Source organism: Amia ocellicauda, chromosome 2 (assembly GCF_036373705.1).
Source record: "Amia ocellicauda isolate fAmiCal2 chromosome 2, fAmiCal2.hap1, whole genome shotgun sequence".
Taxonomy (NCBI): Eukaryota; Metazoa; Chordata; class Actinopteri; order Amiiformes; family Amiidae; genus Amia; species Amia ocellicauda.
This window is the reverse complement of record NC_089851.1, coordinates 53,586,086-53,601,306: the sequence shown is the minus strand read 5'-3', so window position 1 is coordinate 53,601,306 and position 15,221 is coordinate 53,586,086. Positions and strand designations below refer to the sequence as shown.

The following is a 15,221-nucleotide window of genomic DNA, read 5'->3' as shown; positions in this document are numbered from 1 at the left end:
TGAGCCCCAGGAACGGCAGGAGGGGGGCGGCCGCTCAGTTGAGTTTTTGTAAACCAGCCCTGTTCTGAGGGCAGCACTGCCCCAGGGGCAGAACAGGATGACGCGCCTGATTGGTTACTATGCCTTTAGAAGGCGGGTCGTAGATCACGCGTTTGATTGGGTTGTTTAATTGTTCTTGGATGCGGGACTTGGCTCTGAGGTGGATTTATTTTGAAGTAAAAAAACGCGAAAAGATTAGTGGAATTAGCAAATGTTACCCTACCAGGCTGTAATCTTAATCATGAAATGTAAGTACAATATATACCGTTTTATATATTTACATTTTGCATAGCATTACTGAGATTAACAAGAATAATTAATATGTATATGTATTGTATATACCCACTGGCACAGGCATGGCTGGAGTCCCATATGTTGCTCAGGCAGCATAAAAAGCAATCCAAAAAAACAAACCCATACTGCAAAAGGCAATCCAAATCCACAGAAATGCAGTACAAAAGCAGTTAAACAACCCAAACAAAACTTGGGTAAAAAAGAACCCCAATTTGGAAGTGTTTTCCACAAAGAGAGCAGTGTGCTGAAACACACTGCCTCCTCTCACAAACTCGCCAAACCGGTATGGTCACTCCCGCAATCAAGCACAAGGTGCGTTCAGGACAGTGTGGCCACAAGCCGAGAGGCCTGGCTGCATGATGTCTCTTAAAGGCAGGCGGGTATTGATGCAACTTCCAGCAAAAAAAAAAAATGGAGGGAAAAATATCAGTACAGGAAAGGGTGTTGAAAGTAGCCGGGTAGGTGTAGAATACTTCAATTATATCTCCTCCAGACAGAAAGAGAGTAATAAGAGCTATGATGAAGTTACCCAGGAGATGTAAAAAGCTTGCAGCACCTGGTATTTCCAGGAGGTCTCCCATCCAAGTACTGACCAGGTCCTGCCCTGTTTAGCTTCCGAGATCTGACGAGATCAGGTGCATTCAGTACGGTGTGGCCGCAAGATGAGAGGCCTGGCCTCATTATGTCTCTTAAAGGCAGGCGGGCATTGATGCAACTTCCAGCAAAAAAAAAAAAAAAAAAAAATGGAGGGAGAAATTTCAGTACAGGAAAGGGTGTTGAAAGTAGCCGGGTAGGTGTAGAACACTTCATTTATATCTCCTCCAGAAAGAAAGAGTAATAAGAGCTATGATGAAGTTACCCAGGAGACATAAAAATCTTGCAGCACCTGGTATTTCAAGGAGGTCTCCCATCCAAGTACTGACCAGGTCCTGCCCTGTTGAGCTTCCGAGATCGGACGAGATCGGGCATGTTTTTTTTTTTTTTTTTTTTCTTTGTTTTTTTTTTTCTTTTTTTTTTGATCTCAGATTGTGCTGAACAACGGATCATTTTGTCGTTCACGTGCATAAAACAGCAAATTGTCATCATCGATCACAGGTAAATGTAAACCAAAAGCAATACTTAGAAAGTATAGAACAGACAGGAGTATCAAGAAAATCATACAGAAAGAATCAGATCATCACCCATCAGTTTTACGATTACATTATTATATAAAAATATCTCTTTGAAACGAGTCATGGCCCTCTCATCCCTCTTACAAAACGAATACACTGAATAGATATCCCGTTTCAGACTCAGTGTGAATAGGTGAACTACATCCAGTGTTTCACCACTAAACAGAGATCGATTTCGCCTCTTGTAAACTGCATGTCGAGCATGACTAAGAAGAAAGTTAATGAATTCCACATTGACTTTGGGGAATACCCCGTGTAACCCAAATAAGAAAAGAGAATCCCAGGACACCGAGTGAAGGTCTTGTTGAATCTCCACATCAGCAAACCCATAGAACCCCTCTAACAACTGGTGTAGATAAATCCCCAACCCCTTCAACTCTGCACACTGTACAAAAAAGTGCATAATGCCTTCCACCCGCTGCTGACACACTGAGCACAAACTAGTGTCTGCAAGATGCAACTTATGGAGAAGCCACTGTGAAAATATGCAGTTGTGCCGCAACCTAAAGTTGAGATCCTCACAGTCAGGGGAATTAAAAGCAATACGTAAGTTCCTCCATAAGTAGGAAACAGACAAGGTCGGGCACCTCCTCTGCCAAAGCAATTCAGACTCTGGCCGGACAAAAACGGCACGCAAGAGGGTCAGATAAAACAACTGTGTCACACAATCAAGAAAGGGGACAGGAAACTCCCTCCCCTGCAAAATAAATTGCGGGACAGACCTTGTGGGACAAAGGATAGTGTTACACCCCTCATTAATTACTCTTATCCAACTCTCAGGAAGAGCACGCTTAATGGTATCATACTCCACAGCCACGATTCTAAAAGGCACATCCTCATTCTTCTCCCAAACTGAGTCTGCAATGGCCTGAGTGGGCAAAAACCCCTCCCAAACCACATACATGATATCCTGCACCCGAAGCACCCCCGCCTCCACAAAACACTGCACATAAAGGGACTTGCCACCTGATTGAAGCAAAGGGTTAAGAAAGAGTGGCTGATTAAGAATCTGCTCCCTACTATCAGGACTAAAAGACAGAGATGGCAAGAATTCGGCCCATGATAGCAACACTTCCTGATAAAACTGGGGAATACCCCGCAGCATAGAAGGTCGAAGACACATACACAAAATACTCTCACCCATCCCCAACCCCCCCCATTTATTAAAATAGTGCAGCAGAAACCCTTTCCACACACTACAATTCCCCCGGTCTAAAAAACGCTTCAGTACTACAATGCAAAAGCTCTTCTTCTTTAATGGCAGGTCTGCAAGCATCAACCCCCCCCTACGAACTTCCCCAATCATGGTGTTATAGCCAATTTTCGCCGGCTTACCCTCCCACAAAAACCTGCCCACTAAGCTTTTCACCTGCATCTCAACCCACTGAGGAAGCTCCATCACATTCAGCAAAAACCAGAGCCGGGAGAGCAACAGGCTATTAATAACCAGAACTCGACCTTTTAAAGTTAAAACTCTGCAAGACCAGAGATTTAAAATCGCCACTAATTTCTGGATCCTGCCCCGCCAGTTCAACTCCACAACCACCTCCTCCTCCAACCCAATGTACACTCCCAAAATCTGTAGCGCATCCCCCACCACCTTAAAAGGAATAGAAAGAGTAGACATTGCAACACTCGGATGAATGGCCAAAATTTCTGATTTGCCTACATTCACCTTTGCCCCTGAAGCTGAGCAGTACATATCAAACACTGCCATCACTGTGGGAACACAAGTCAAACTAGAGAGCGTGAGAGTTGTATCGTCTGCATGTTGATAAAGAAGAGACTGAGTTATGCAATCAGGGATAGCAATACCCACAATCTCCCTATTCTGCTGTAAGGCCAAACTCAAAGGCTCCACCACCAGAGAATAAAGCAAAGCAGATAAAGGGCAACCCTGTCTTACCGACCTCTCCACTGGAAAAAAGTCTGTCAGGTACCCGTTGCATTTAACCCGGCTATAAATACCTGTGTAAAAAATCCCAACCCAAGAAATAAAATGCTTACCAAACCCAAACCGCTGAAGCACCTCAAGAAGATAATCATGCTCTACCCTATCAAAAGCCTTCTCTTGATCGATCTTCAAGATATAGCCCTCCTGCTGCTCCTCCTTCAAATAAGGGACAGGACAGGCTGCTCTCCACGAGTCTCTCAATCCCCTCATTAAAATCCACCTCTTTCAAAAGTTGATTATTAAAACACCAAAGCCCAGGCCCCTTCTGCAATTTACAAAAATTAAGCTCAAAGGAAAAGAAAGCATGGTCACTGAAAGAAGTGTACCCATAAGAGACTTTCCCTATATTGCAAGCATGTTCCTGACTGACCCCCTTGATGTACCACACCACTCTCAGCTGCCATCCATAGATTCACAGTGGCAGTACATGGGCTTTTTGCGACACCCCAAACATGATGGGGCAGTGCAGCGTCGAACAGAATGGCCCTGTACCCCACAATCAAAGCAAATAAAGGAAGGGCAATTCTTCATCAAGTGGTCAGGGGACAAACAGAGGGAACAAATTTTATGCTGGTTATTATGCAGAACCCGGAAGTGTCTAAGTCCCTCAGCAGTCATGAACTTGGCACTATAGGGAAGGGATGAAACATATAAAACAAATACAAAATAAATAAAACTACAATTTCGAAGTGTTTTCCACAAAGAGAGCAGTGTGCCGAAACACACTGCCTCCTCTCACAAACTCGCCAAACCGGTCCGGTCACTCCCACAATCAAGGCGCATTCAGGACGGTGTGGCCGCAAGCCAAGAGGCCTGGCTGCATGATGTCTCTTAAAGGCAGGCGGGTATTGACGCAACCTGCAGCAAAAAAAAAAAAAATGGACGGAACAATGTCAGTACAGGAAAGGGTGTTGAAAGTAGCCGGGTAGGTGTAGAACACTTCATTTATATCTCCTCCAGACACAAAGAGTAATAAGAGCTATGATGAAGTTACCCAGGAGACATAAAAAGCTTGCAGCACCTGGTATTTCAAGGAGGTCTCCCATCCAAGTACCGACCAGGCGCTGCCCTGTTGAGCTTCCGAGATCGGACGAGATCGGGCGCGTTCAGGACGGTGTGGCCGTAAGCCGAGAGCCCTGGCTGCATGATGTCTCTTAAAGGCAGACTAGGTTTTGGCTTGTGCGGGGCGCGATATAAGGCCGCTATACAAGTGATAGCTCATAGAGGATCTTTCATTATGGGTCATGAAGGTGGAAGAGGGAGGATTCTATGTAACGCTGCCTAGTAACGTGTCCCTCGACATTTATCCTAACAACACCATTTCTAGTTTTACGGTCAAATTTGTAAAACCTATAGAACTACAGGGTACCTGGGAGGTGGGGTTGTCAGAATACAGTATCCCCACACTTGGGCTGTAGTACGTGATGGAGACTCTGTCTTTTCAATTTTGGACATCGGAATTAACAAATAGTGGACTTTCGTATTAAAAACGGCTATTATGAAAATATTGAAAAATTATTAGAAGAGATGAACAAACAGATCTCTGTAGGGAAACAACCTGTCAGATTACATTACAGTTCGATTAAAAATAAAGTTTACATGGAGGCCGCGCCTACGATAAGATTTAAAACCAGCGGTAACCTAGGCCGGATTTTAGGGTTTTACGCCAACAATGAGGATGAATTTAAGGATATAATAGCTCCATACCCCGCGGATATCCGCGCAGGATTTTACACCCTTTATGTCTACACGGACATCATTTCACACCATTAGGGCCTGGAGGTAATTAAACCCTTTGAAGCGGGTGAGAGCCGAAATCCCGAAATAGAGCTATGAACCCAGGCCAACCGGCGATTCCAAAAGATGGCATGGATTGACATCAGGCATAAATCGAGCCTCCTCCAATAGGAGACTGGGGGCTGAAACTGAAATCCAATCTCACAAACTCAAGAACCAATCACCTATGATCTATCAGGCATAAAAAGTAAAGCACAGCACTTCTTCTCTCTCTCTCTCTCTCTCACCTGAACCGGTAACTCGCTGCCTCAACTCAACTCTTTTGCCAGAACCGGAACCCGAAACCAACCAAGTCTTTGCTGGCAACAGAAGAGTTTAACTGGGAGAAGGAGCTGTATGAAGAATTCTTTTAAAGGACTTTATTTAGTAAAGTACTTTAGAAACTGCGCATGCCCGCCTATACCCATCTGATCAGTGGAGTTTTACAGCTGGACAATCGACTGCAATACGAAAGTGTTCAGTCATTTAAATAGCTATTGAGTCTTAAGAAACTTGACCCTTGGAAACGAACAGGGCCCTGCTTTCCTCAAAGATTTTGTCTTCAAGTAACTACGGTGGAAAATCCTGCTTACAAAGAAGACATCCTGTGCACAAACTTGGAGCCTTCAAACCAGTGGAAAATCTGTTTGGAAAAGACTCTACTTTCGCGAAACCCCAACTTCCAGGTGGATCAACTGAGTGGAAGTTATTGGACAAAGCCGAACCAGACTGCCTTCCAGTTTTGAGTCCAGAGCCCTAACCACTACTCCATCTACATACATTACCCTGAATGCCTACAGCTTCCAATTTGAGGATCAGTCTTTGGTGTGGAACCTTATCAAAAGCTTTTTTGAAATCTAAATATATCATATCATATGCTTTCACCTGATCTACAGCTGCAACTGCATTTTCAAAAAATTCTAATAAATTAGTAAGTCATGATCTGCCTCATCTAAACCCATGTCGACTATCTCCAAGAATATGGTTTTCATTAAGATGCTCCTCTATTTTCTGTCTAATCATTTTTTCCAACATTTGCAGTGGTGCAGTGGATTGGTATGAAATTTGCTGTCTTCCAGTCAGTTGGCACATCCCCTGTTCTAAGTGTCATTTGGAATATTTGAGTTAGCGGCCTATAAATAATTTCCCTAATTTCTTTAAGTACCATTGGAAATATCCCATCTGGCCCAGGTGATTTGTTTGTTTTTAATTCTGCTAGTCCCTTTAGTACCTCCTCCTCATTTATCCTGATCTCTTGTTCAAAAGTTTCACCCACAAAGATTCTGTTCCGTTACTGGGATGTAATTTGAGTTCTTCTGCCTCAATGTCATTTTTCACGTATACAGTGAGGGAAAAAAGTATTTGATCCCCTGCTGATTTTGTACGTTTGCTCACTGTTATGACCCCAAGTGGCTGATGTAAGGGGATAAGAGGAACATAACATAAAACACACAAATGCAGTAGTGGGAGAGTGAAGGGAGTGCAAAAACCAACACAATATCAATAAGATATATATATATATATATATATAAGAAGGGTTTATTTACAATGGGGAGGGGAGTATGTACAAGTATGTACAGTATACAAAAACACGTGATGATAATGGTACAAATAATGAACAAATATACAGAGGAAAACACCCTGGGCGGTGTCGGCTAACACTGAAACAAAACAAAACCTATCTAAGCTAGTCTAAAAGAGTAAACCACTACCTGACTTGTAGGATGACCCTAACTAGCTACACTAACTAAACTATCTAAACCTAACAACTAGTACAGAGGGGTGATCACCGCCCCTACCTAAATACCTAATGTGCTAGACAACATACATCCCTACGTGTAACCGTGTAAACCCATGGGTATCTCACCTATCTACCCGTTCTCCCCTGAACAGAGCACAATACAGAATACAATGTAAACGGAAACAAAACAGAGAAGAAACAGTGGATATTTACACAAGGAAAAACAATCAATCACAAAGGTATTTTAAACAAACAGACAGGGTAGCAACACGAAATGGCATTGCAATCGGTAGTCTCTCGTAATGGAGGAATGACGGGGTATTTAAGCAGTAGTTGGAGACATCTGATTGGACAGGAACAGCACGGAACAGCGGAGTTGAGTGACGGGGACGAGAGCCAATCACAGCGGGACACCTGCGTACAATAGGGATAGGAGGAGAACAGACACAGAGCACACGCACGTAACGATCAGTGTATACAACAATCGGCAGAGCACTGGAACCAATATAAACTTCAAATAACTGCAATGCTAATAATAATGCTAATTCTTCCTGCTTGATTGTGGAGTAATTGACTTTGCACTTATTGAATTTCTGTGAGAAAGAACACACAGGGTGATCAACACCATCACCACCCCCCTGTAACAGGACAGCAGCCGCACCTCGAGCACTCGCATCCACCTCCAACTTGAAAGGACGTCCAAAGTCAGGGGCAGCGAGAACAGGAGTACTGCACAGGAGTGCTTTAGCCTGCTCAAAAACATCCTGGCATTCATCGGACCAAACAAATGCAGACGAGGGACTAAGGAGACTGGTGAGTGGAGCGACTACCGCAGAAAAGTTTCTACAAAAACTACGATAGTAGCCCGCCATGCCTAGAAAACGCTGCAACTCGCACCGGGTCGTGGGCATGGGGAAGGAGACAATAGCAGATACCTTGGCGTCCAGTGGACGCACCTGACCGTGGCCAACCTGTTTGCCAAGGTAGGAAACCGTAGCTTTTCCAAATTCACATTTAGCCAGGTTGAGTGTTAATGACGCCTGTGCGAAACGCTCAAATACAGCTCGTAACGTCATGATATGAGACGACCAGTCGGATGAATAAACAACTAAGTCATCCAGATATGCATCACAGTGTGGAACGTCAGACAAGATTAAATTCACCAAATGCTGAAAAGTGGCAGGAGCGTTGCGCATGCCGAAGGGCATGACAGAGTACTGCAGAAAGTTATCTGGGGTCACGAGGGGTTAATGGTACTTGCCAGTAACCTTTCAGGAGATCCAGCTTACTGACAAAGATGGCGGAGCCAACCTTATCTATGCAATCATCTAATCTTGGTAACGGGAATGAATCTGGGACAGTCACAGCATTCACCTTCCAGTAATCCGTACAAAATTGGTAGGTACCGTTGGGTTTAGGGACCAAAATACAAGGGGAACTCCAGGGACTAGAACTCGGCGTAGCAAGGCCATTTTCTAGCAGATATGCTACCTCCTGTTTCATGATGTCCCTTTTGGTAGAATTAATGTGATAGGCATGTTGTTTAATAGGAGCAGCATTTCCCACGTTTAAATTGTGTTCCAAAACTGTAGTGCGAGTGGGGACATCACCGAAAAGACAGGGGAAATCCTGGATTAATTCCATAATGTCCTCTCTTTGTTCACTAGGTAGATGGGCTAATTGGGAAGGGAAAACCAGCAACATTTCAGAATTAAGCAACCGAGCTCACTGCTGAGGAGTGTTTCGCAATACCAAGCCATCCTCATCACCAAAACTAACCTCCATAGTGTCAACCACAGAGGCTGGGACAGCAGAGCAGACATCGGGCTCTGCAATCTTCTCTGACGACTTTACTGGAGGGGTCAGTCTCGAGTGATATAACTTTAACATGTTAATGTGGCACACTCGAGACTGGCGTCTGCGGTCGGGAGTTCGAATCACATAATCAGTGTCACTTAACTTTTTATCAACCAGGTATGGACCTGAAAACCGGGCAGAGAGGGAGGACCCTGGAATATGCAACAAAACCAGAACCTGGTCACCTGGCTGTAGAGAACGTGTGACCAGGTTCTGGTTTTGTTGCCTCCGCATCCGCACCCGTATTGGCGGCCTCCGCGCTGCCCACACTCTCCTTCAGACCGGGCACGGGCCGCACTGCCGGGGCCGCCGTGCGCATCACCGGGGTGACTGGGGCAGGGGCAGGATCAGGGACACGGGCAGGATCAGGCAACACCGGAGGCACAACGAGCACTTGTCCTTCCACCAACTTATCCATGACGATCTGTCTAAGCTGAGCTTTAACAATGTTCCTCGAAACTGTGAAACAGAAGTGATCCGCTAAAGCATATAAATCAGCCTTGCGACACACATCAAGCTGATCCAGAGACGGGACACTCAGAAAAGTACTTAAATCAAAACTGGCCATAATTGTGACAAAATACACCACAAAAACCAATACCAATAATATAAACACACCACCTGCACAGCACAACACCCACACAAACACTACCACTATTTGCATGCAACTACGGGAAAGAATATAACTCCCGGACGAGCCCCCAATTATGTTACGACCCCAAGTGGCTGATGTAAGGGGATAAGAGGAACCCACCTGCACACAACAAAGAAAAAAGAAATGACAAAGAAATGATAAGTCTATAATTTTAATGGTAGGTGTATTTTAACAGTGAGAGACAGAATAACAACAAAAAAATCCAGAAAAACGCATTTCAAAAAAGTTATACATTGATTTGCATGTTAATGAGGGAAATAAGTATTTGACCCCTTCGACTTAGTACGTGGTGGCAAAACCCTTGTTGGCAATCACAGAGGTCAGACGTTTCTTGTAGTTGGCCATCAGGTTTGCACACATCTCAGGAGGGATTTTGTCCCAATCCTCTTTGCAGATCCTCTCCAAGTCATTAAGGTTTCGAGGCTGACGTTTGGCAACTCGAACCTTCAGCTCCCTCCACAGATTGTCTATGGGATTAAGGTCTGGAGACTGGCTAGGCCACGCCAGGACCTTAATGTGCTTCTTCTTGAACCACTCCTTTGTTGCCTTGGCTGTGTGTTTTGGGTCAATGTCATGCTGGAATACCCATCCATGACCCATTTCCAATGCCCTGGCTGAGGGAAGGAGGTTCTCACCCAAGATTTGACGTTACATGGCCCCGTCCATCGTCCCTTTGATGCGGTGCAGTTGTCCTGTCCCCTTATCAGAAAAACACCCCCAAAGCATAATGTTTCCACCTCCATGTTTGACGGTGGGGGATGGTTTTCTTGGGGTCATTCCTCCTCCTCCAAACACGGCGAGTTGAGTTGATGCCAAAGCGCTCGATTTTGGTCTCATCTGACCACAACACTTTCACCCAGTTCTCTTCTGAATCATTCAGATGTTCATTGGGAAACTTCAGACGGGCCTGTACATGTGCTTTCTTGAGCAGGGGGACCTTGCAGGTGCTGCAGGATTTCAGTCCTTCACGGTATAGTGTGTTACCAATTGTTTTCTAGGTGACTATGGTTATTCCTCACCGTTCTCATGATCATTGAAACTCCACGAGGTGAGATCTTGCATGGAGCCCCAGACCGAGGGACACTGACAGTTATTTTGTGTTTCTTCCATTTGCGAATAATTGCACCAACCGTTGTCACCTTCTCACCAAGCTGCTTGGCGATGGTCTTTTAGCCCATTCCAGCCTTGTGTAGGTCTACAATCTTGTCCCTGACATCCTTGGACAGCTCTTTGGTCTTGGCCATGGTGGAGAGTTTGGAATCTGATTAATTGATTGCTTGGTTTCAACCCCGTAATAACTGGGTGCTGGGTAGGGTCCTCTATAATTCTGTGTTTCGACCATGTTAAAAAAGTGGCCGCTCAATTTCATGGGTAGGAAGTTGAACGAGTCTATGTACCAAAACTTAGCAAATTGAGGACCAAAAAACATTGGTCAAAATGGTTTAATAGAGGTATGCAAAAAAATATCAAGAGAAAAACAATGTTGTATAGCACATACAAAAGGGACGGAGATTAAACAAAATACATAGAATATGTTGAGCTGCAAGGAGACCTTAAGAAAGGGGTCAGGAAAGCAAATAGGGAAATAGAAAGAAACATAGCTCTTGGAACTAAAACTAATGCAAAGAGCTTTTCAATACTGCCACAGCAAGAGGTCAATAAAGTAGGAAGTGAAACAGATAAAGGGCAAAAATTGAAGTATCTTGGAAAATGAACAAGATGTGGCAAATGTTCTAAATGAGTTTTTCACAGAGATTTTTACAAAGGAAAAAAACAGATAACATGCCACAGGTTAACAACCAGTCCAGTCAAATCCTAAGAGAGATTAGGGTAAAGGATGAGGAGGTACTAAAGGGACTAGCAGAATTAAAAACAAACAAATCACCTGGGCCAGATGGTATATTTCCAACAGTACTTAAAGAAATTAGGGAAATTATTTATAGGCCTCTAACTCAAATATTCCAAATGACACTTCAAACAGGGGATGTGCCAACTGACTGGAAGACAGCAAACGTCATACCAATCCACAAGAAAGGGGACAAAACTGAGCCAGGAAATTACAGACCAATCAGTCTCACCTGCATCACCTGTAAAATATTGGAAAAAATGATTACACAGAAAATAGAGGAGCATCTTAATGAAAACCATATTCTTGGAGATAGTCAACATGGGTTTAGACGAGGCAGATCATGTTATACTAATTTATTAGAATTTTTTGAACATGCAACTGCAGCTGTGGATCATGTGAAAGCATATGATATGATATACTTAGATTTTCAAAAAGCATTTGATAAGGTTCCATACCAAAGACTGAGCCTCAAATTGGAAGCTGTAGGCATTCAGGGTAATGTAAGTAGATGGATTATGAACTGGTTGATGTATAGGAAGCAGAGGGTGTCGATTAGAGGAGTTGCTTCTAACTGGAGTGAGGTTGTTAGTGGAGTTCCACGGTGATCAGTACTAGGGCCTGTGCTTTTTCTAATCTATATTAATGATCTGGACTCTGGGATAGTTAGCAAACTTGTCAAATTTGCAGATGATACTAAAATAGGTGGCTCAGCAGATACAATCTCGGCAGCACAGGCTATTCAAAGGGACTTAGATAATATTCAGTTGTGGGCCGACACCTGGCAAATGAAATTCAATGTGGACAAGTGCAAGGTAATACATACAGGTAACAAAAATGTCCACTATAATTACTCTATGGGAGGAATAGAAGTAATGCATGAGAAAGACCTAGGAGTCTATGTGGACTCCTCACTTTCTCCATCCAAGCAATCTGTGGAAGCAATAAAAAAGGCAAACAGAATGTTAGGGTATATTGTCAAAAGTGTAGAATTGAGAACAAGGGCAGTAATGTTGAGACTGTACAATGCACTAGTTAGAGCTCATCTGGAATACTGTGTACAGTTCTGGGCTCCACACTTCAAGAAAGATATCGCTGCTATAGAGGCAATTCAGAGGAAAGCAAGGAGGCCCCAAGGCATTCAAGACACTTCTTCACACAGAGAGGCGTCACAATCTGAACAAACTCCCCAGCAATGTGGTAGAAGATGAAAGTTTGGGAATATTCAAAAACAGACTGGATAGGATCCTTGGATCACTTAGTTATTAATGGACACCAAATGAGCATGATGGGTCGAATGGCCTCCTCTCGTTTGTAAACTTTCTTATGTTCTTATACATTGTAACGAGTTGAGGGGGCGGGTCTTCGATCACCGCTATGTGCCTGCCCTAATGCTCTCTTTTGCCATAGACAGGACCATGGACAGCAGAGCCAGACACTCCATGGATCAGGACCATGGACAGCCCAATGGAAAAACACTGGCGAGGCAGCAGAACAGCCGCACCTGCCTTTGATTACAAATCACCCAGACTGCAAGCAGGTGTGGCTGATCAGTACAGACTATTTAAACTCACACTGTGGTTTCTTCTTTGTCTTAGAAGTGGGGGGGGGGTGGACGGAAAGACAAGGAGGGTGAACAGAGGAGCAAAAGAAAGGACAAAGTAACTGGATTGGAAACTAGATGACAAGTTGGACTGGCTGAGGACCTTGAAAGGCGTTTGGATTGTTTTGGAAGACTACGACCCTGGTGAAGACCCCTGAAACCCTTTTTGACCACGAGACTACCTAACCCCTCAAGACTGTTTAGTTTGTCTGTCTTTGTTTTGTTAACCCTGGGAAACAGCTTAGCTTTCCAAGGCTAGTCAGGGATTTTGTTTTTGTGTAGCAGACCATTCCTGCTACAGAAAGTGCTCTGTACAAAGAGCTAGGTTTTTGTTTTCAAGTTTCAATATCCACGACAGAACTAAAATAAACCAACAGCGTGGGCTTTATTATCCTCTTCCTTGGTTTGTCTTGTGTTTTGACATTTATTCCCCGCCTAAAATCATTTGGCTGCAGTAACCCAACCCCGCACCTCGTTACAGTGGTGAAGAATGCAGACAGGTTCAGATTTCACAACATAGAACCAGAAAGGAGAACATGGACGATCTGCTGAAACAACTTGTTACTGCCAATCAGGCTCAACAGGAGACCAACCGCCTCCTGTTGGAAGAACAACAAAGATGTCAGCAGAAGATGGAGCTGGACATGCAGATGATGTCTGCTGAACTAGCTGTTGCCAAGGTCAACTTCCAAGCAGCCTCAGTCCCCATCGTTGCTACACGATCCCTCCAAAAAAATAACTCTGGCTGATGACGTGGAAGCCTTCCTGAAGACGTTCGAGCGGACGGCTGAGCATGAAGGCTGGACGGAGGACAAGTGGGCTGGAATTCTTGCACCGTTCCTCTGTGGGGAAGCACAAAAAGCCTGCTCCGACTTGGAGGCTGCTGATGCCAATGACTATAAGAAATTAAAGAGAAATTCTTGCTCGGATAGGGGTCACCCCAGCGTTACGGGCTCAGCGGTTTCATGCTTGGACATTTCAAACTGAGCAAGCACCTCGATTGCAAATGTTTGACCACTTGGCCAAGAAATGGTTAGAACCGGCTAGCCTCAACCTGGGGGCTATGGTGGAACGAACCGTGGTGGACCGGTTCATTAGGGGACTGCCTTTTGAACTCAAAAAAATAATCCGCCAGTGCAGCCCTACCACAGCTGATACGGTTGTGGACTTGGTGGAGTGATGTCACACCTCAAACGAACTGTTGAAGCCAGAGGATTGAGAAACCTGGGGAGAAGAAGAACCCCAGCCCCCGCCCCTAAACTGGATGACCAGGAGCGATCACCAGCGCCAGGGAAGCAACACCCACCCAGAACCCCAGGGGACTAGTGGACAGAGATGGACGGGAATGTTTCATCTGTGGGGACAAAGGACATGTATCATGGAACTGCCCCAAGAGAGAGGAACCCATGCAGGTGGGCATGGCCTCCACCAAACCCGGTCATGTGAGATCCACCCATGGGAGTTCCAGTAATGAACCTCCCCGTCTCAGCCCGGTCAACATAGGGGGCCGCAGAGTTGATGCCCTGCTGGATTCAGGTAGCATGGTCACCTTGGTGATCCCTGACATCATGCCCAAAACCCAGAGGAAGCGGCTTGCTCCTATTTCAATCACCTGCATACATGGGGACATGAAAAGATACCCCTTTGCCCAAATGAGGATCTACACACCGAAAGGACGATGCGTGATTTCCACCAGATCTGACCCAGTACTGTGGGAGATTTGGGACTGCCCAGATGGAAGACCTTACCCTTCAAAACGCCCGGCGGAATGTGCAGGTAATAAATGGGACGGCTGTGGACCCCACCCGACCACTTTCATATCCTCATTTCGCCATGCGCCCTAACCTGTTGTATCAAATGACAAAGAAAAATAATGTTGTCTATGCACAGCTCCTTGTACCCACCCCTTTCAGGCACACTGTTCTGAATCTCTCCCATAGCCACCTGCTTGGGGAACACCTGGGAAGAGCGAAAACCCTGGAGAGGCTGCTGCAAAGATTCTTTTGGCCAGAGGTATATGCTGAGGTTATACGTTACTGTCAAAGCTGTCCAGAATGCCAGCGTACGGCCCCCATGCCATCGTTCCGCAACCCTCTCATACCAATTCCGGTAATAGGCATGCCTTTTGAGAGAATAGGCATGGATTTAATTGGACCTTTACCCAAGTCGGCCAAAGGTTTCCAGCACATCCTGGTGGTAGTGGACTATGCCAAAAGGTACTCTGAGGCCATGCCTTTGCGTATGCCACCACAAAAAATATAGCCCAAGAGCTAATCCAAATGGT

The 15,221-nt window shown here is 44.9% G+C and overlaps 1 non-coding gene and 1 pseudogene across 1 annotated transcript; both read right to left on the bottom strand.

Moving 5' to 3' along the window:
• Positions 1 to 877: 877 nt before the first annotated feature.
• Positions 878 to 996, bottom strand: LOC136713389 (5S ribosomal RNA). Its single transcript, XR_010804945.1, has one exon. It is a non-coding gene; the product is annotated as a 5S ribosomal RNA (ribosomal RNA).
• Positions 997 to 4,468: 3,472 nt separating this feature from the next.
• LOC136713352 (uncharacterized) lies at positions 4,469 to 4,587 on the bottom strand (annotated as a pseudogene).
• Positions 4,588 to 15,221: the final 10,634 nt, after the last annotated feature.